Source organism: Ixodes scapularis, unplaced genomic scaffold (assembly GCF_016920785.2).
Source record: "Ixodes scapularis isolate PalLabHiFi unplaced genomic scaffold, ASM1692078v2 PGA_scaffold13__105_contigs__length_92229423, whole genome shotgun sequence".
Lineage (NCBI taxonomy): Eukaryota > Metazoa > Arthropoda > Arachnida > Ixodida > Ixodidae > Ixodes > Ixodes scapularis.
The window spans coordinates 17,393,852-17,416,382 of record NW_024609839.1 but is presented as its reverse complement, the minus strand read 5'-3'; positions in this window follow the sequence as shown (position 1 = coordinate 17,416,382).

Genomic DNA, 22,531 nt, shown 5'->3' with positions numbered 1-22,531 from the left:
CGAATCCTGCTCAACTACAGAGCTACACCTCATAAAACCACAGGGTGCACTCCGGCGGCGTTACTGACGGGTCGCAAGTTAAAGACTGCTTTGGCTCTACTTCACCCGGACCTGAGGTCAAGCATATCGAGAAACAGCTCACCCAGAAGACGGCGCACGACAGGGGTGCTCGCCTGATACCAAGTGTCCAGCCGGGTGATGCCGTTTATGCGAAAAATGTTCGACAAGGTCCACCATGGGTACCGGCAACTGTGACCGACACTCAAAGTGACCACATCACAGATGTCGCACTCCCAGATTGTCGGTGTTGGAGACGTCGTGAAGGACATCTGCGTCCTGACCTAGCCCAAGCTAGGGCATCATCGGGGCCACGACCAGGGCCGGTGGATCAGGCCACCTCAAAATGAGATTGTGCCCGCTCTCGCTGAGGCTGTACCACTAGATGATCCTGCCCAAGCGGTGTCTCAAACCGTAACAGCTGGATACCAGCATGAAGATACTCAGCCTGTTCCTGGCATTCCGCTACCGAGTATCCCTGGTACTCCACTGCCGAGGAAAAGTAATCGAGCACGAAAGCCTCCTGTGCGCTTTTAACCGTGAAACTCGGTGGGACCTCGGCTCATTTTTGTTAGGGAAGGGGAGTAATCTGATAGACAGCCCTGGTATATAACAAGCATGTCGCACGAGATTAAAACAGATTAACACCTGGCAAGCTTGCGTGCACTCGTCAATGCCCCGCAGTCCCGGGAGCTTGCTGAACATTACAGTTTATTCTTTCTGCTCATGAATATGTGCGAAGATGCTTGCTCTGGGATCAAATCATCGCCCAACGCTCCAAATCTCTGCAAATAGGGGGAGCCAAAGAGCAGGTGCCCGATAAAAACTGCCCGACATAGAAAATAATAAAAAGACACACCTTTCGTAGCTCACGTGCTTTATTTTTTGCGTTCGAATGTTTCTTTAACCGATCGTAAAGGTGCACGACGGAGTCATTTTCATCCAATAACAGGACGGGCATATTAGCGGTATATAAGCATTACCGAAATGCTAGCAAACCTTGAAATGACTCATATTCCTTTCGATTGTTAGTTTGCTTAGAATCGTCGCTCGTTTTTACATACCTTCATTAAAACAGAGGTTTGGGCCTGAAATAGAGTGAAGTTTAACATCGTTCAGTGGTAAAGAGAAAAGCTGTAACTAAAACAATCACACTTTCACAATACCATTAAAGGTGCATACTATCCGGTAAAACCGAAATGTTAAAAGTTATTCATGTTCTTTTTCGGCGAAGAGACAACATTCATGCGCGTTTTCCCATAGGAATGCACAGGGAGGGTGGAAATGTAGACTGCAAGCTGTCTGTTTGAATTTGCAACCGCAAGTCCCATAGACACTAGCGCCAGCTGAGCCTCTAGCGTTTATTGTAATAACTCTATGGTCGGGACAAGAAGCTTGATAAAGCGCCTCCTTTAGGTGCATCCTCTGCCAGATAGAAAAATGATCTTTCCTCCAAAAAATCTATCATGTCTCGTCATAAATACCCTTGTTAAACAAACGAATCTTTTCATAGAACAGAACTAAGGGCGCGAGTGAGCGGGTGTATCCTGAACGTTTTGAAGCAACCCACGACTGTGGAAATACGTAGAGCCACTAAATAAGCTGCGCTTAGGGTATCGGCACTACGTTCCCCGACATTGTTGTAGGCGCCGCCATTTTGGCTCGTATGCAGAACAGACGCAACTGCCGATCGTCATGATTCAAAAGTGAGACTTCCTCAGCGTTAGATTCGGTGTTAGGAAGGTCATGTAATATTGCTTTGCTCTGTCGCGAACGGTTTAAACATTTGTGGAGGGCGGAAAAGCATTTCCTGTGATGTCAGATAAAGCTTCAGATAACTGGCAACCATGATTTTAAGACACAATATGGCCGAGTGTCGTTACTCAGAAGAGTGGCACTAGAAATACGAAAGTCGGCGCAAAGAGAAGAGAAGGAGAACATTTTCCAGAAGTTCTCTTTGTCGTCTTTCGGTGCCAACTTTCGTATTTTCCCGATTTCGAGTTTCTCCAAAAAGTGTTTGCCTAGCCAGCTTCGTGGAAAACTTTAATTTCTAAACATGCGTAGTTCACCAACTACTGTCCGAAAAATGCGCTACTATTGCACGGCTGGGCGCTCGTGTACTCACAACCAATTGCAACAGAAATGGCGTAAAATACAAAACAAAACCAGGATTAAAAACTAAAAGGCAGCAAAGCATACAATGAACAGGGGTAACCAACCGGATATTAATTTTATTTCTTTCTCTTTCCGTCTCCAGTGTCTCGATCGGCGACCCGGATGTGCTTGTCTGAAAGCTTTGAACTCTGGCGCGATGAAAGAGGACTTGCTGGTTTGCGAAGAGATGAACAACAACTGTCCATTCAGCAGCCCATCATATACTTTCGCATTGCCTTGTTGATAAATAAAAGAAAAATTACTTCGGAGTAAATCAATTCCTCTTGTTTAATTATTTTACAAACAATTCAGCAGTTTATTTTCAAAGGAACGTTACTGCTTCAGATATGTTTCAGTTAAAATACGTCTCATTTCAAAATCATGAATTGATTACGTACGATGTTGCTTTCCGACGGCTGATGAGTGACGTTGCCATGACGTATATTCTAAAATACTATTCTCACACCCCGTATTCGGCCTTCTTTTAAAGGATCAATTTAAAAGTTTTTTTTGTCTAGTACAAACTTTTTCTGCATAACTGCTACCGAAAGTGGACATAACAGCCTTTTAATATCAAGCATCGAATGAAACTGGGCGCAATAATCACCTGATTTTCTTTTGTAGGAAAAATTGAATTGCATGAATAAATCCCGTTAATAGGCGTTAAGGTCTACTACATATTACAGCGTACCTCTATGTATAAAAAAAGTAAAATATGTTCTTTTTGCTCGTCATAAATATTAAGTTTCTCCCGTTACTTTTGTTTTTTTTCATAACTGTAAACTTTTGAGGGTTTGCGTGTGAAACCAACAATGGGCTTCTGAAATGCACCAGCCAAAAGAGGAGGGTAAACCTAGGCCGCCTAAGGACCTTTCAACGCACCACCCAAAGCTCAATTGCATGGCACCTTTTCAGAAATAAAGCTTGGTCACATTTCGCACTCCTCAACCTGACTTCCACTACGTTTACAGTACACTGAACTATCCAAAGTTGCCGCTAAATAATGCGAAGAATGAAATGTGAAGCTCCGTGACCCCCAAGTGGCCACTGCTAATACTGATTGATTCGGTTGTGAAAACGCTCTAATATTAGCATGGATTAAAATATGCACCTCGTTTAAAGTGGCATTTCTCAGTCTCTCAGCCACCCTGTTTTCTCTCATGACAGTCAATTATGCGGCCGTGGAAATGCGTTGAACCTTTCTAACCATTCGTCGATTGGGTGACGAACTTCGAACTTCACCTCCGCTATTTTCGCAGGCAGTATTTATCTGGTGAACACCCTGCAAATGCGCTTTATTCATAGGGCTCACTCTTACCGCTTTGGTGTCGGTAGAATGCAGCTTCAGTGCTGACGATACTCTGATGACATCACAGTGTTCACGCGACGGTATCAGCGTGATGGTCGTGACATGGCACCACGACGTTACGTAGCAAAATGACATCAGATACCACGTGGTCACGTGACGTATGGTCTCGTGACGTGGTGACATCAGTTAACGCCCTAATTTCGCGGATGACCTATAAACGCGATGCCTCTGAAACGATTCCAAAAAGGTAGGCGTTTTTTTTTGTCAACTTTTTGTTATACTTGTTCACCACATCCTCACCCACTAGGTGCGCGGACTGACGGCGAGCGTTGGAAACCCCTGTTGACTGCACCTTTAGTATTTTTTTTTATCTTCTTGATTGCGTAAAAACTCGAAAAACAACTTCCAGTCAAACAAAACCAAGGAAAGTAGTGAAAAAAAGAGGAACCCATGAAACTTGTTAACGGCGGGATCGGGCGGCCGAGTTTTCTCTGCCTCCTCTTTTCCGGCTAAGCTCCTTGATCCTCTCATCAAGACGGGACTATCGAATCTGAGCTCGGTGGCGTGGAAGGTGTAACCACTTCCCTTGACTCCTCTTAGAGCAGTTCGGTTAATCCGCCAGTTTTAGTTTCACCATCGAGATCTCGTCCCTCCTCTTCCAACTTTCTCGGCTTTCGTACAAATTTATTTTTGGAAGCCATTGTACGCCATGATAAAACAAAATCTTGTCGTAGCGACTCGTCATCAGTTTACTTGATTTGGACTCAAATCGATATCTCACGCCTCGCATCCCCATCTCCTCTTTCAACTCTGTCCATTTTTTTTCTTGGAACCACAACCGATACGGGGGATTTCACTGCCTATTTCAGGCTTGTTTCGCATAGGTTCGTAACGTCTTATGACGACACGGAACACGATTTAACCGCTAAATTTAGCGACAACATCTCGCTGCAAATTTCAGCGTGAAACTCGTGACGTTATGTGGCATCACGCCCCTGAACAGCACGTCACGTGACACGGCGACATTGCGGAAATACTGTCTGCTAAGGTCTCGGAAACCCGACGGCTCTATGGCATTCAAGCTACGGTATTAACTTGTAGTGAGATAACTACGTAATATTTGCTATATATATTTTTATATTATAAAAGGCTATTATAGTGTGTGAGGCGAACCGGACGAGACGATTGTGGTTCCGAAGCTGTCCGTCGTACTCGAAGCTAAGTCTCGAGTGCGTCGTTCACTTTATTTTCTTGTGCCGTCTGTTCACTACAATATTCCCCCCTAAATTCCACCGTGACCAAGCATTTTTTTTTTAATTACTGAAACAAAGCTGTCAGCGCCGGAGGGGGAAGGTAAGAAGGAACTCAGAGTTGCTAAAATAAGCGGCAAGATCCTATGTTTTGACTGATATTATATTTTGTCAGTATGAAAATCAAGTTATTCACAGACGCAAGGTCAAAAGAAATGTCACTTTTGCTGCCGTAATGCTTTTCCAAGGAGCGATCTTCACATAAATTCGATTCAATATTACTAGCCTCTTCCTCCTCAAGATAACATAACTTAAGGCAACAAAGTAACATCCGATGTTAGCGGTACTACTGATCCAGTTTAAATGTTTCTCCCCCTTTCTTTGTTTAATTTTTGCTACCCATTTTGTTTTAGATTTGGCTATTAAAGAAGAACGAGCGGGTTATTAAAAATGGTGGCGGGAAGTGTTCTAAAGATTGTCATTAAAAACTGATACCATTTTTTTACCGCCTTGATCTGTGTATGTTTTTCATTAATCCGCCATAAAAATACTTGGAATATGTTTGATCAACGCCCTTAGGGTCTTTTATTTAATGTGAAACCAATTCACATATTTTTCTTATTGAACTGTCCACTTCACGCCGACAGACCACTGGCGTCCAATGGACGACTTTCGCATGGCATTACTGGAATTCAAATAATTTTTTTTGTACTTTGCTTCTCTTCCTCTCGGGGCAATGTTTGAGTGTCGGCCTTGCATACAATTTTGGGTGGCGTTCGGAATGTTGACCTACCTCCTCATTCTGCCTTCTTACACTTTCCCGGGCGTGCGCCTTAGTTGTGTTGGCTACAAACGGAAGGACGGACACAAAAGTATACATAGGGTACTTCCGTGTCCGTCCTTCCGTGTCCGCCTTTTTTTTTATCTAGAAGGACAGATTTTAAAGCGTCGATGCAACAATTTTTGTACTTTGCGCAAATAACGTTTAAAACGGATACCTGACGTTAGTGACCTATGAAACACGCGTTCGTATTTCACCCCACGCAATAAAAGTTAAAAAAAAAAATTAAGGAAAAACGAGCAGCGTTCACCCACTCATCTCGCAGCCAAAACAAGCGGCCACGTGATCTGGAGCCTATTATGTGCCGCCAATGTTGATTATAGCCACGCGCTGGGGTTGGCAAAGCACAGGACACGGGCTGAATTCCAGACATTGTTGTGGCTCGGCTATTGTCGTTGTTGCAGCGATTGGACACGGGCCACTACCCGATGCATGTCGAGGCAGATTGTCACGAGCCCAGATCGAATGCGTATGCAGTCTTCGCGTCCACATTGTGAGTAGCATTTGAATATGGTCACCGCAAAGCTCGATGACGCATTCCCGGGGATTGTACTGTTGCCATTGTCACCACATCTCTGTCATCAAATTTCGCGAAGGAGCAAAAGGCAGCTATGAAAGGAGAGACTGAAAAAAAAATCTCCGCTTTCATCGTTTGAATTCCGCCGTGACGAAGACCGTTCTTGGTCAGTGATATTGCCTTCGAGTATTCTTCGGTCCCACTAGTGCCAGGAGGCTGGTGTAAAGTAAGAAATATTCGTGCCCAATTTCGTTGCACAGCACCTTTAAAAACTGAGAGAGATGGAAGGTGCTCGAATTCGGCATTCACGTTTTCCTCTTAGACCGTCTGTGCGACCGGAACACGCACCGGCACGGAGCGCGCCGTATAGCGTGCGATGACAGTGGTGGTGGTGACGGCCCATAGATCATCCAACCGCGCGCAGTTCGCCAGATGGGAGTTGGGGAATCGTGTGACACAATCTGTCACAATCGAATCGTGCAGATTTATTCCTGGAACCGCGCGCACCTTTTTTCCCGAGGGACGGATCGAATACTCCTTGAAAAGATCTCCGGTATCCACGCCGGCGGCTGCATGTGCCGCGCCATCAACCGTAACGGCGGATCCTGGTTCCCAGTCAACCGGTATTTTTTTTTTCTTTTTTCGCTTTTCAGATTTTTTTTTTCTTTGCTCAGGCTTGGAGTATAACGCTACCATTCGCCATCCAGTTGGATCAATACTAACGCCACTGACAGCTAAAGGAAAGCAGGGTGAGGCGGGTCTATTGAATTTTATTATCACTCCGCGACCAATGAAGTTTGCACAGTATACGGTAAGAAGGCTGAAAGATCCAATCAGAAAGAAAAACGGGAGAAACAACTCTAATAGATTCTTAAAAGGCCCTTGAAAAAAAAATTAAACAGTCTGGTTTGGACACGCGTGTCATAAAATTAATTTTACGCACAAAAACAATTGGAGTGATATTGACGGGTTAGACTGTGAATTAATAAGCGCAAATGACTAAGAAAGAAGACGGTGACAGGACAGAGCAACGGAGGGAGCGCTTACTTACAACTGCCAATTTAATAGAGCATGTAGAGATCGACAAATTGGAAGTAAAAAAGGAGAAGAGAAAAAGAGAAATGAACTCTCAGCTTCCACAAAGACAACATATTTATCTTTACAATCGAAATAAAAAGTTTAAAGACAATATTTTAAGGCAATGAAGTTGTGATGACATGGATGCTAAAAGCATAATTTCCCGTGCGCCACCCCGGTGAGAAGACAAGCGCTGCAGTCCATGCCAGACGTCACGAGCAGTTGACTCACCTGTCGGCTCTGAATACACAGGCAGCGCGGGGATCATGTCCTTATCTAAAGACAGAGCACATGTCACGTAAAAAATTGTGTATATAAACAACGAAAGAAGGGAAAAAAAAGAAACAATTGATTCTTGATCACCTCCAATAGAAAACGTGACACTGAAGAATACAACAAACAGCGACTAGCTGTTATGCCAAAATATTCACAGATTGTCCCACAACTTGAAAAGGGCAGCCGCGAAGTGGGAAGTCCAGGTCGTGCTTTCAGCACCGGACAAATTAAAAAGGCTCCGACTTAATACCAATTGCCAACAGCTTTAACAGAAAGAATGTAGTCTCAAACATTGACTGAGATAAGTCGAGTGTCAAAGTGGAGTGACATACCAAATACTATTTACTTGCGGAAAAGTGTATGTAGGGCAGTAGGTGCAATGTATGAATACGGGATGAACATGCTCAAACACTGAAATCAACGCCAGCGGGACATTTTGCGGTGCATGTCAGGGACTGAAAATGCTCACCATTATTAAATTATACCAAAATTCTGAGGCGGTTCTACAGTGTTCTAGAGAGTTGTAGCGGCAAGTGCGGCGTCCGCCCCGTGAAGGTTTTGAGCGTAGACGACACCGTTGCGCTGCGTTTCTGAGCCCTAGCAGCAGCCTGGGAGCGCGTCCCCGTCATCACCGTTGCGGCGCTGATCGGCGCGTACTACTCTGGTTGGACTAAGGTCTTCGCAACGCAGAACAATTCCGCGAGCACTGCCCTACTTCTTGAAATCCTAACCTCTTCGCCTTGACGATGTGCAAATAGTCCCGATGAATAAGGGGCGGTTCAAAATGCCTCTCACATACCGCTGATGTCTCGGCAGGGCGTCTACCTTCTCGTTTAAGATTTTGATCCCACTGTAGTTTGCGCGACTCCTCCTTTGACTCACGAAACAGCGCCAGCATACGATCGCTGGGGTGCTATGTTGCGCTTTTTGCACTCCCAGGAGACTTGGAAGAGGGAAGTGACGTCAACGACTAGAGCAAATGCAGATTGGATGTTGACAGAAGAAAACAAAATCAACATCCAATCTGCATTTGCTGCGTTGTTGACGTCACTTCCCTCTCCCTAGTCTCCTGGGAGTGCAAAAAGCGCAACATATCCCTCCTGGTGCTCCGGCTGCCCTTGTTGTCCAGGTAGCCCGACATGGATCCCTGCGCAAACACGTGTGTGTCTGTCTTTTTCCTTGCATTCATGACTGACACAGGCAACGGAACGGTGAGGACTCCCCCCCACTACACCACAAAAGAAAAGTGCTACGGTGCTACGTTCGGGAGAAGCGTGCACCTTCAGCCTCGCCTTCTTCTTCGCTTATCGCACATGTGCCACTAAAGGCCGGTTCTCACATGCAGCGAAGCGCTGATGTAGCGCTCCTCACGTGTCGTCAGCTACTTATCGTCTGCCATGAGCAACAGTTTCGACGGTGCAATACAAAGCTGGTGAACGCTGCCGTCAGCACAAGCTAAGCGCGAGGTTAGCGCTATGCTTGTAGCACTCCGCTGCATGTGTGAACAGGCCTTAATTCTCCTCGGGCCCGGAACTCCAGCGCCACGTTGTCCCCTCGAGTCCATCTACGTCGACCGTCTTTACACGGCCCGTTGTAAGCGGGCACCACTCTTGCCTCTAGAACTCTCTAGAACACTGTAGCGGTTCCGAGACAAAGATACCAGAGAACTGTACAAGGCGCAAGTAATCCTCACCAGTGGTCAAAAATGCATACGCGCTCCTTCAGTGACCCTAACACAAAAAGAACTTCAGTCCCTAAGGCGTTTTCTTTGAAGACTTTTTATACCCCATTCACACGAGCATAAAGGTACCTTTAGCTAAGGGACCTTTAGGGTCGGCGGCCAATCAGTTCGCGATCTTCCCCGCGTGGCATGTGCTCGCGAATCAAGAGCACGCGTTGATTCGCAGATTGGCAAGGAACCTATGTTAAAGGTACCTTTATGCTGGTCGTTTCAATAGGGTATGAATCGTTCGCTCTGTGTATCTTTTCATTTTTATTTATGTTTACTTTTTGTTTTATACAAAAGCTTTTACGTGGCATGGACTCTGTGTTTAGATAAAGATATGTTCCCCGCGCTGCCTGTGTGTTCAGAGCCTACCGGTGAATAAACTGCTCATGTCGCCTAGCATGGACTGTACAGCACACGTCTTCCTCTTCTCCTCGGGGTGCCGCCCGGGATATGGTACTCTTAGCATCGATGTCATAGCCACTGTATAGTCCACTGATCTCTACTATAAGGGGCTGGATGGCGCTTAGCTGCTCTCCGAGCTTGGCGCAAGTGAAGCCATTGGAAGTTCGATGCTTGTCCCGGAAGTCGGGCGTGCGCTGGGCTTCCTAGTGCATTCCGTCGATATTTTGGACCATGCTTTTTTGTGTCTTTGATCTTCTTTAAATACTCCCGTTCTGGATTAAATCCCGAGAATGAGGCATTTGAACTTGGGACATATTGACAACTTGATCAACTAGAATCTCGAAATGTTTACATTGAATGGCTTCCCATGATACTTCTCGGGTCCGCATGCGCTCTTACTGCGCAACAAGCACGCTTTCTTGAGGGAACAAGCGAAAATCCAGCGCCCTCGACGCTTTTCGAACCAGCACTCGGACGGGTTACAAAGCCTGCCAAGCGCTCACTTCCGGGACAAGCCGCTCCTTCCGGTGGCTTCATACCTGTTTGCTCAATGCGCCATCCAGCCCCCTCTAGTGGAGATCAGTGGTATAGTCTTAAAATATTTTCTTAAGACCTTTTTGTTTTCGATTCTAATTCTAAATATGCTGTCTTAGTGGCAGCTGAGAGTTTATTTCTATCTTTCTCTTCATCGTTTTCACTTCCACCTGGTCTTTCTCTATAGACGCTTTGCAGGAGCTGTGCATGGACGCCGCCATAACTGACCTTCAGATTTTGTTTCCTCTTATTCCGTTTATTTCACTTCATCATTACCATAGCATGCCAGGTTATTGCCAAATTAGATCCAGCTGTGTCCTTTTCTAAAGCATCGGCCTTTGTAGAGGATCGTCAGCTACCGTTTCAGTTGCTCGGCATCTCGGTAAGACAAGAGAAGGTCAGCAATGGCGGCTGTAATTTGGCGCGTGTGTACCCAGGTAGCACACTTGCTTGGTTTAGCTGGGGCCAGGGTTGGCACTTAGTGGTGATAGCTTGGCCACGACTGCCCAGCCATTTACGTCTGTATGCCAGCCTGGTGTTTCAAGTCTTTCCTTGCTCCAGAAAGCCACGGAACTGCCAGGGAACGCCTTTCCTGGTTGACCAATCAATTTCCTTGGTCATTGATGGCCAGTGTAAACAGGCCGCTGTCAGTATTTGATGTACCCTGGCTGTCTATTGATTTTCCTCGGTCAGAGATGGCCAGGGTAGCAATTCCGCTGCCAAGCTTTGGGGTTCCATGGTAGCTCGCAGGAATTCCCTGGTCCGCTCAACACAAGCAACAGCCAATATTCGGGCATGTTGCCGGATCGAAGATAAGGTGAGCCAAGGAATGTCAGGGAATTGCCGCTATGCAATGTTCCGTGGCTCAAGCTCGTATTTCATCGGACCCAGAATGCCCGCTGAAAGCCACTGCTACTCGATAGTTCGTTTAACTTTTTACATTTTTTTTAATTCGTATGAGCGCTCTCTTAACATATTTTTGGTGCTTTGTGGCAAGAGCCTTCGCACTAGAAAGTGACGTTTGAGTGCAAGAAGTCTGTTTTAGCTTGAGACATAAAAAAAAAAAACACGTTTTCCCCATTGAAAAAGAAAAAAAACTATTTGAAAACAGTTTGGATATGAACAGGCCAAACCCGAAATGAACTGGTTGTAGTGGAATTGTACCGGACAAATTGGAAATAAAACTATCGAAATTGGTCGCACTCGAACTTTATAATTTTCCCGCTTTTTACCGCGGCCTTTATCTACCCTGGCTTGCACGGAGAAGCCGATTCAAGCGCAAGTGCCCGAGGCGGGGTGCCTGGAAAAGCGCGGGAAAGATCCCGCACCCTCCAGATGAATCACGCGCCTGAAATGCGCCATTGCCCCGGGACCGGGGTTGATGCAGTCTCCCCGCGCGCAGCGCGGATACCTTGAAAGAGGAGAGCTGCTCACGTGCAGGGACAGGGAGCGCGCGGGCCAATCAGCGCGGTCCTCGCGTCCGCTCGAAGCGCCAGTTTTGAGACGGCAACCGGCGCAGTTCCGAAAACCAAAAAAAAAAAAAAAAAAAGGAAAGAAAACCGGATCTGGCGTTAGTGGCGCGAACTGGTCTTTGTTCGCGCTGCTGTTCTGCTTGGGGGGGTTACAAGTTGCTGTGTTTGAATAAGATAGTTTGCCGGTGCCTTGAGTGCTGCCTCTGCCGATGGTTCCTGTGGCTGATGACGTCCTCCGCCTGAGTTCCACTCGCTCGTGGGCGAAATGGCTGCATCCCAGAACGGCGTGTTCGGAATTCGCTCCGTCCTCATTGCAGCGTGGCCACTGGCTGTCTCTGTCTCGGCGCCAGCGAGCCAGGTAAGCAGGCTCGACCATTTGGATTCATTTTCATAATCAGGGTCATGTGAAAGCGAACCTTTTTGCAACCCTATTTGGAGCAGCCATGCTAGTAATACAACCGCCAGTGTATACATTCAGCTTCAGAGATCCTCTACCGCAGTGGTTAACCACTGTGGTAAAGGATCCTGCTGTTGTTGCCCCTTCCTGCCTTCCTAGTCTGTCGTTCGCTATGCAACGTAAAGGCTGAACCGCATGTAAGCGATTAAGCGAGCGATGAGAGTCAGCGACGAGCGGCGGAGATTTCCCACAGTCGCTTGTCGCATCGCTCGGTTTTTGGGTTTCTAGAAGTCGTCGCTCATCGCCTTGGTCGCTTGCTCCCGTCGCTTTCATGCGGTTTGCCGCGTCGCGCGAGTGACCGAACGACAGTGAAGCGGATCGTCGTCGCTTGTCTCGTGGCTCGTCAAATCTCTTACATGCGGTTTCTACGTAATTGCCGCGAAAGTGGCACCACATGTACGATTGGCACACGCTTCCATATTCCCTCTCATTAGTGTTTAATGATAGTGCATGTTTTTTTATTAGTGGCATTAGTTACGTACCGTTTTAGAACAGACGGGTGAAAATAAATCTGCCATGGTTCTAATTACTGATGTTTATTCTTTTTTTTCAGATGCCTTGCCGTACTATGTTAGCCACCACCGGAACCCCGACACTCCAGAAGATGTGGAGAATCTCGCCAACCGCCTTGGACACATGAATATTATCATGCCATTTTTTTTTGCATTGTACATATGTTTTTACGTTTATTTTTGCAGCCTGCAGTATGTATGTTTTTGTGGAAATAAATTGAATTTTATTAATTTACGACGTGTGTTGTCAATATGACCAGTTAAACTGGTTTAACTGCATGGTGAATTTCTATTGTCTAGCCAAGCTTGGCTGACCACCCGGTCACTAACCTGGCCCATGCTGTATATACAATAAAGAGCCAAGCTTGGGGTACCACTGAGCTTCCCGCCTGGCCCAGGCTGTAATTCCAGTGGTGAGCCAGTCCATGGCTACACAGGGAACTGCCGGTGGTCGCCAGACTGGCATACCAGGATGGGGCTGCCTAGCGCCATGGTGCAAAACAATCTAGGCCCAGTGAAACTTCCCTGGCTGCCCAATCTGGCTCAAGCTTGAGCCGGTCGTAATGTGCTGCTTGGGTAAAGGGTCTATATGTTGCATTAAACTGACAGTTGTAAATAAGCGCTCTGTTTTGTCCCTTCTTCTCTTCTTAGTCATTTTCGCTGGTTAATTCACATTATCGACGTTATATTGACGGCGCGAGACACGATTTAATTTGTAGTCCCCTCCTTTACTCTTGTTTTCTCTCTCGGCATTTCGGGCGCCTGTAGAACAGGTGGATCGGCTTGGTCATCCCGTTGAGGTGGAGAGAGCGTATGTCCATCTCGTTGAGGGGAAAGTGCCCATGACCATTCCATGACGTCATGTACCTTGAACGCAAAATTTGAAAGAAATCTATCGCTGTTAATATTGCTCTAAACATTTTATTTTTCGCGTAAATATAATTTTTTGAGACGCGTGCTCCACCCAGACAAATTAAAAAAAAACAAAAAAACATTCTTTTCAGGGTTATTTTACCGTGTCGGTGATTACAGTGTTGCAGACGGTTTTGCCTGGGCTGTTAGAATTCGCCTAATTTCTCGACAATTGGTTTTCTCATAGGTCTCAGGTTCAATGCGTGTACTTGTTTGTTTGTGCTATTCCCGACATACTGGTTTCCTTTCAGACCGGAGCTTCAAGGCTTCAAGATGGCAGTAGGCATTCAGGCTTAGAAGGTTTAACGGGCAAAAGAGACTGCGAGCTTTACTGTGTGTAACTGTTATTTTAGGAAATCATCAAGTCCAATGTCGCGATGTTCAGGGCGGCTCCGGGTTTTCCACAAAGTGAAGATGACTGCGTGTAGCCTAGTGTAACCCCCCTCATTTTAGCGTCGACTTGACCAAAAGATTTCTTCGAACATTAGCATTTAAACGATGTAGGTGTACCTCCAGCGCGCTTGACAGTATAACGCATTCAGTTTGTATAGCAGAAAGGTTTGCGCACTTATTCCTTGCTATGCTGCGTACATCAGTGACATCTGCAAAATGAATGGTTTTTCAACATTCCTTTTAGCAGCCTCCACCTTCACCACTAATGCTGCTATGACTGCTAGTATTAGTACCACCATCACTACTACTACTACCACGATCCCCCAACCCCCAAGCACTACTACCACCACTATCGGTACATCCACCACCACCATTACTACTAATGCTGCCACTACGACTGCTATTGCTACTGCTATTACTTCTGCTGCTACTACTACTACTGCCGCAACAGCCGCTGATGCTAGCGCTATTCCTATTCTACTGCCCCTGCTACTGACCCTACTGCTGCTACTACTGCAGCCATTACTACTACTACTACAAATACTATTACTAAATTTACCATCACTTGCTGCACCTTTCTGGGCTATGTCAGAAATATTATTTTCCAGAAGATGTCGATACATTTTATTCCTAAAGTAACGATGTGTTTGAGGCTACACAAAAAGTAATGTGATTTTTGAATAATACAATCAAGAATTTCTACGGTTTGTTTGGTTCACAGTCTTCTAACTTAAATCACTAAACAAACACGATGCACTAGGCTACAAATTTGACTCTATAGTTCTCGATGATGAAGCGCCTTCCGGAGCCCTCGTTGTTGAAGGTGTCATTTAACGTCGTCCAACTCTCCCCATTCCGTAAAAAACGCGGCTTCCCTCATTGTTCAACATCACCGCGAAGCTCCATTGAAACACACGGCGGCGGTCGAGTCTTCACGCAGAGTAGGCGCTGCTCCCTGAAAACAGTTTGCGCCCTTTTCTCAAAGGTCTCCTTGACACAAGGAAGGTGTCGGCATAGTTAGTTGAGCAGCAAATTACAGGACATCATGCACGGTCGCGTTCAGAGACAATTTGAGCTAATCGCATGGATGGTTGTAAACAATTAGTGCTTGTAGACCACCTCTATGCGCCGAAAAAATTGGGGGAGAGGAGGAAACAAGTGTGCGCGGGGTCGACAGAAGGCCAAGCTCTGGTTTGAAAGGTTATTGGGTAGAGCTGGCAGCCGTTGTCTGCTCCGCACTCATCGAACGCTTTAGAACGCGAAACGCCGGCGTACTTCTTCACGCGCTTTGGTCTTCTCATCTCCCCCAGATTTTCGGCACAAAGAAACAGGGCAAGCCTTTAAAGAGCATGTTTGTAAACGTTGCGCGCAAGTGTTCCGCACGGCGGTAAAGAAACAAACGCTGCTCCTAAAAGCGCCCTGCAAAACGTTTCTGGTCATTTTATTTAATTTGCATCGCGTTCGCTCGAACGAGTGTGTGGAACTCTAACAACACAATAGCAAAAAAAAAAAAATCTGATGTATTTTGAACATGATATGTGAAAGGAGTTTAGAATTTTGAGTACATGTTCTTTTGTTGATGACGACCTAGGTCTACCACCGAAACAACAAGAGAATGTACAACCATGCACGATCTTCGTAATTCTTGGAATTAACATCCAGCTATGAAGACGGGGACGCCACACCGATTTATGGGTGTTCCAAGCAAAGTTTGAGTGAGAATCACGTCCTTGAAAGGATCAGAATTCGTCACGCGCGCCTCATTCAGCAAGTTCTGCCTCTAGACGTCTATGTCGTCCTTATTGGACGCTCAAGACCAATTTCCTCACTGACCGCTCGCATTTGACACTTATTAGCGGCGAGATATTTCGGTGGCGCCCTCGCTCGGTTAACTTTCGTGACGTCATTACCTTGTGAACAACAAATTCGATGGTGTTTGTAATGGGCATTGAGTAAGCTTTACATCATGGCGCTCTCCAAGCAACACTGCCAACACCGCCAAGATTGAAGTTCTTACATTTCTCTTATTTACGTCGATGAGCCATCCTTTGCTGACGTCATAGTCAGCATTCGGCAAATTGTGGTGGACCGACCTCAGCGACGCTTTCAATCGCACACGTCGCCAATAGGCACGCCCTTCGAAGCAGTATTTGGTTGTTTTTGTTCCTTTGCAGTGTCCTTTTAAGGCGGAAAACATACATTTATGAAGTAACAGACATCTTAAAATATGCAGGGCGAGGCTTCTTCACGCTTCTAGCGGCATTATCGGCTCTTCGGCTTTGTTTTCGGCTAATGACTCACTCTTATTGAGTGCCGAGGGATACTTAGATGATGGGGACTCGCCATCAACGTTTCTTTAGCTCTCTGCGACGTCAGCACGTTTCGCGCTCAACCGTCTCCAAACGCGCACAAAAATACAATTTTCGCAAAACAAAAAGAAGAAAAAAACAAAAACCGAATTGCGGAGGGTTACTCGCATTCCATGAAACTGATATTGTTTTGTAGGCGGAGGAAAGCCGCGCGCGTGTCGTTTATTGGGGCTGTGTTTTTTGAATGTGGGAATAAAAGAGGTACATTGTTTCGCAGACCTAACTGTTTTGGGTCAATTTTCTCCTAATTCGGGGGCGACTGGTTTAACCGCGCGGTTACATTTTGTTTCGCATTACTGCAATTGATTAACTCCTCTCGCTTTGAGTAACCAAAGAAACATTACCAATTTGTGAAAAACCAAGTGGCGGCGCTCAGTTTGAGAAGCGCCGCACGTGCTTCATACTACGCTACGGAAACAATTATGGCAACGAGAAACAACGCGAAAACAAAGTAAAGTTTGGAAACATGAAACAACACGCGATCACCCGTCGACAAACGCGCCACCAAATGGTAGAAGAGGCGACGCAGGCCGGCACAGGTGCCACCGCGGATCCTAGCAGACACGAGCAGGGCATCACGTGACTTTTTTGATGCCCAGCCATAACAAAGTTGAAACTATACTTGTACTCAGGTAAGGTACACATGGTGCTGTCACATGCGAGTTGGGTGCCTGGTTGCATAGAATGTTTGGTCTGAACCAACAGCGCTCGCTTTCGCCCTGTATGGTTTACGTGAGCGAAGAGAAGGCGAGGATGAGGTGGCGAGACTTCGAGGAGCAGACGACGGACCGTGCGATCAGTTCGTCGTGGTGTGTCGTGCGCCCGGAAGGTTTTACCAAATAAAACTCGAGGAGCGGACGCGGTGCGGGATGTGTCAACTTTGCGCGCCCAAGTACAGCGCTCGCTCCATCTGGTAGGTCTAACGAGAGTGTTGGGAACTCAGTCGTTTGAACGCTCTAAAAATATTTCACACTGGCGTACACAAAATAATGGCTGTCGAAATTCGCAAGTATATTTACATTTCTGTCGATACAAAACACATATCTCAAGCTAAATTAAGTAACGCGCATCGTTAGGACGCTTGTATGCACCTGCACGACAATGACGGAGTGTAAAAAACAATTATTGAGTTTATTGTTGCACGATCTAATAAAAGGCAGCAGGCGCACTCAGCTGCCGCCCTTATGAATATAACCACAGTGGAACCCAGTGTCACTCAGTTCTTGGAGGCAGCCATGTACCTTTCAGTAGTCAAGTGTGGTTCATGTTCGAAAGGGAAATCGGCGAGGAGGTTGAGAAAGAGGTGAGTGACACGCTAGGACAACTTGGCAAAGCGTCGGGTCCTTAAGGTCATGCCCTCCCCGTGCCAAGAGACGACCCATGACGCCGGCGGCACATTTTGCAGGAAGCGAAAGCACAAATTTTCTGTACGAGACCACAGGAGATTCGCCCGGAATTGTGCCCGGAGCTTGAGCGTCATCAAGTTGGGGCCGAGAGGCTTCGCCAGCGCGCTCGGGACGCTTACGAGGAGTGTGGTCGTACGGTACTACTCCCACCTCCGCACTTCTGTCGAGGATTCGGAGCTTCGACTGCAACAGACCAGGCAAATTCATGCCGACAAGCGCGATGGAGGGCTGAAGAAAGCAGCGAGGAGTTAAAGGGGCACTCTGGCGATTTCTGCAAGGTCACCGATTTGCTTGGAATTTGGCTGAAATTACGAACATACATCGCTAAAATAGTATTTCAAATATTAAATCAAAATAATATTTTTTTCTCGAAGTTATTGAATTTACAGTTTTGGTCCTCACCATGTTTTTCAAACCGAAAGTTCTTTTTTTGGCAATAACGAAAAAGTAACATCAGTGGAAGGCAAGGGTTAACTTTTCAGACTGTAGGGTTTGTTCCCAACTGATTCGAAGCAGTTTCATAGTGTCAAATGAATGCTTTGGAAGCTCGCACCAGTATCCGCGCTCCAGCACCGAACAAAGGATTGGCATATTCAATTTTTAGGCTGCTTGCTTGAGTGCCAAGCCTGCCTGCCACTGACGTCTCAGCACAAAATAGTGCGAATATATTTGAATGTTGGTTTTTGTATGATTTTCACTTCCCGATTTCACAATAACTATTCTGAATTTAGCGATACTAAATAGCATACCAGAAAGTGGAAAGGCAGAGATTCAAAATATATAGTTAGTCGAGGTAGCTCAAAAATCCGGTACGCGCATGCGGCTGCAGGGGAAACGACCATCAACGTAAGGCGCAGCCAAATGGACGGTTGCTTCGCTTCTACCATTGGCCGCCCAAGCCATGAACAGGGACATCTTAAAGGAGTTTTTTTTTTTTTTTTATTTTACCTGTTTTCGTAATTTTAATTTTCCTATAACATTTAGGTGAAGCGAATTTCGAGAAACAAAAAGGATTACTAAGTTAGTACGTTCAGTGCGCTCAGGTTCGGGGCAAGCCAAAAAATAGTTAAAAAGTAATTGCAGAGCCCATTTGAGCTTTCACTGCTTGTAGGATGCGTAGTTAGAGTTTTTTACTCCGCCTAACATGCCCGTAGACTTGCCTGGAGCAACGCCAACCAAGTTTGACGCAAAATAAATTGGAGAAAAAAAAAAAAAGGCAACATCAACATAAAACTCTTTTGGCTTTGCGATTTTTTTTTTTTTTTTTGCTTTTGATTTTTGCTTTATTTCTTATCCTCCCACTTCAAAGGCCAATTCCGAAAATGCAAGCATATACCGTCAGAAGAGACAGACCGGATGGAACCCCCTAACGTGTCAAAAATAGAAATAGAAATATTAGAAGGAGAGATCAAACAAAAAAGAATAAAACGAGCAGAGGCAGGGTCGAAGTCTGGAGGACTGGGATATTTATCGATCGTCCGGAAGGAGGGGAGGATGCTGGTTTTGAAAGCAGCATACGCGACGACCAGGGGACACCTCGAGCGTCTGTCGAGAGGTTAGAGCATCAGAGCCGAGAAAGATGCTGAAACGTCTTTCTCTCTCTTTTTGCTCAAAGCTTATCACATTTATTCATTTTTTTTTGTTATGTCATGCAGTTGGCGTATGAACGAGTCCCCCCTTTCTGCTTATGTACTCAGCTCACCCCTAAGCTGACAGTGTGGTCGAAGCTACTTAAAACATTCGCTGCGTGATCCCTCCCCCCTCCCTCCCCGCATATCCACGCACAAATATTGGTGTCGGGTAATAAAAGGCAAACCGTTCATTGGTCCGGCCAGTGTGCCGCTTTCTCAGCACTGTCAGGTTAGCCGTGACCCGAGCATATATATTCCCTGCGGTGCAAGGGGCGACAATAAGTGCACGCACTTCCAGCCTGGAAAAGTGTTCGCAACGCTACTGTGTGCCGGCAGAGGAGGCTGCATTGCGTCGCCATTGAGAAAGAGAAAAAAGTATGTACACTTTTTTTTGTTGCCAATTTCGGTTTTGTTTTGAAATATCGTTTATTTGCGTGGAAAATGACATCGAAGTCTACGTGTTTGTTGAAGTGCTTCCTCGGAATAGATGCTGGTATAGAAAGCAGTTGCAAATTTCTGTTCCATCCTTGTAAACAAGCAGACCTGTACACGTTACTGCAATATAGTAAGGAATTACATTTACAATTACTCAAGGCTAAATTGTGATTTATTACAATTACAAATACCCTCCAATAAAAGTAAGTGACGGTTACCTCAAAAAGTAATCCGTTACTTTCGTGGCGTTACTTTCAACATTATTGCCCTCAAGTAAGAAACAAAGGGAAGAGGGTTATTCAAGTTATTATTGTTGCAACCTGTTCCATTTCATGACCTTGAGTATTTTGAGCAATAGCTGGATCTCGAAAGTCTCGTCAGACATTTTGTGTCATTTCTTACTCAATATGTGGACCGCTACGCTGAAAACCCTTTGAACTGAAGCACTGCATGGGAGTGCCATATTGTGCCTCACGAATGCTTTATGCTCCGCATTGAGAATTTTCAGCGAAGCAGTGGAAGTACTATTTACCCCGATGATAGAGCAAAGCTTCCTCGTTGCAGCCGCTGCCTGATATTCGAGAGTTTTAGTAGATCGTTCTTATACCTCCGATACCCCCGATAACGATATGATGAATACGCAAAGGCGTCGGCGGAGTATCGGATATCGATATTGAACTCATCGGGGCGATCTACTAAAAATCTCCATTCTCGAAATCGCTGTACAAGTCATCATACATCTAGCCAATACTAAAATAAGAATTATGTCCATCTTACTATACCGGCATATATTCCCAGACAATACTAAAACATAGTTGTAACAGTAAGGCGATAATTCAATAATAAATAAGGTTTTGCTCGATATTCTTCCTTGGGTTCCGAACAGGTCGAGCCTCGGTTGAGAAGTTGGTGAATAAAAAGAACTTTCCAGGAATTAAATATGAGTAATAATAAAAAAGACAATCATAACAACAATTAATTAGGATGGCATTTGAAAAAAGAAAATGTAAACGCACATTTGCCGTGTGCCATTCAAAAACTTTCTTGGTGCTACTCAAAAACGCAAGGAGCACGAACTGACTGCAGTTTACTCTGGTGTTCTCCAGAGAGACGTCCGCTGACGCCACGGGCAGCGAAGGGCAGAGTACCAAGTAATCCGCCCTTTGGCCACACTCGCGAGTTTCACTCTCTCCTCAAGCCAGAATATCAAGTCTACGTCAGCCACCATTATATCTTATTTGTCAAAATATCTGCTCGAGGTCAGCTGCGTCCTGCTGTGGTCAGTAGAGGAAGAAGAAGAAAGAAAGACTGCTACCATTTTCGAAGTGCTGGCAAAAAGCTCAATCACAAAAAGGGTGGCTTAGATGCAGATAACCTGAAAGGAATTCATAAATAAAGTAGGCCAACCCCAACAGTTGGACTACAAAAAAGTAGAAACAGGGTCAAATTCGGTGAAAGAAACAGAAAAAAATACATCCTGTTTTGTAAGAGAAGATGATAAGTGCCGCAGCGAACGAGCGTGCATGCTTGTGGCAATAACACCTTCACATTTTATCACATCTCTTTTAGTGGATTTTAGGGTAGACGGAGCGTTGTCTCGTGTTGTGACATTATAAAAATGGTCCTAGTCACTATAACCGGGAAGGACATTGTTAATTCTTGTCTGTGCACTTACCGCCTCGAGCTTCTCGAGGAGGCATACAATCACTTGGTGTCCTCTCCCCGCCCTCGATCGAAAAAAAAAAACAGCAAAAAAACAAACGAACTAAAAAAAGCTGATCTAACTTGCCTTATAAAGCAAGTTATATCCGCTTATAATGCCCCCCCCCCCCTTTTTTTTTCTTTTTGTGGAAATGTTCAAATGGATTTTTTGACATTGTTGTTAGGGCCTAAAAAAATAGATTCAGGGGCTTGGTATTACAAAAAAGAAAACAAAGGCTTTGCGGAACTGAAAAGTGCCAAGCCTCTCTTTCAGCGGGTCAATTCGCGTGACAGTGTGACTGCGTTAAACTATACCCCCCCTCCCCCCCCTACAAAAAAAAAAAAATCTTTTTTAGAAAGAGACGGGGGGTTTGGTCTTGAAAAAAAAAGTAACGGATTACAAGGAATCCGTTACTTAAATATGTAAGAGAATTACTTTAAAATTACTCTAAAGAATATGTAATATATCCGTTACTAAATTACTCATAAATTTAAGGGATTACAAGTAATTTCGTCACTTGGTAACGGGTTACGTACAAGTCTGTAAACGAGTCATTCAAAATTTTTTGCGAACTTCGGATTGTGGCGTTAAGCACAAGCCCCATTCAACGCTCTACACATTCGTTACTTGCTTAAACTACGCGCGTTACCCTGCGTAGATTTTACAAAATACGTCAAGTATGCAGTGCAGCTCTGGGCCTGTGGCGCGGTCGGCGTTCGTGCGGTAGTGTAGTTTTTTCCTCGTCATTTTACAGATTTTTCTAAGTAGCGATTATTGTCCATGTAGGCAACCAAAAACATCGCTGTAGTCGGCTTGCCAAGATTAGCCAAACTGGGATTAAATCTTGCTTACGTCGGCGGTAGTGTCGTTTGTCCTCGCCATTTTGCTGATTTTTTCTAAGTAGCAATTATTGTCCATGTAGGCAACCAAAAGCATCGCTGTAGTCGGCTTGCCAAGATTAGCCAAACTGGGATTAATTCTTGCTTACGTCGGCGGTAGTGTCGTTTGTCCTCGCCATTTTACTGATTTTTTCTAAGTAGCGATTGTTGGCCATGTAGGCAACCAAAAGCATCATTGTAGTAGGCTTGCCAACATT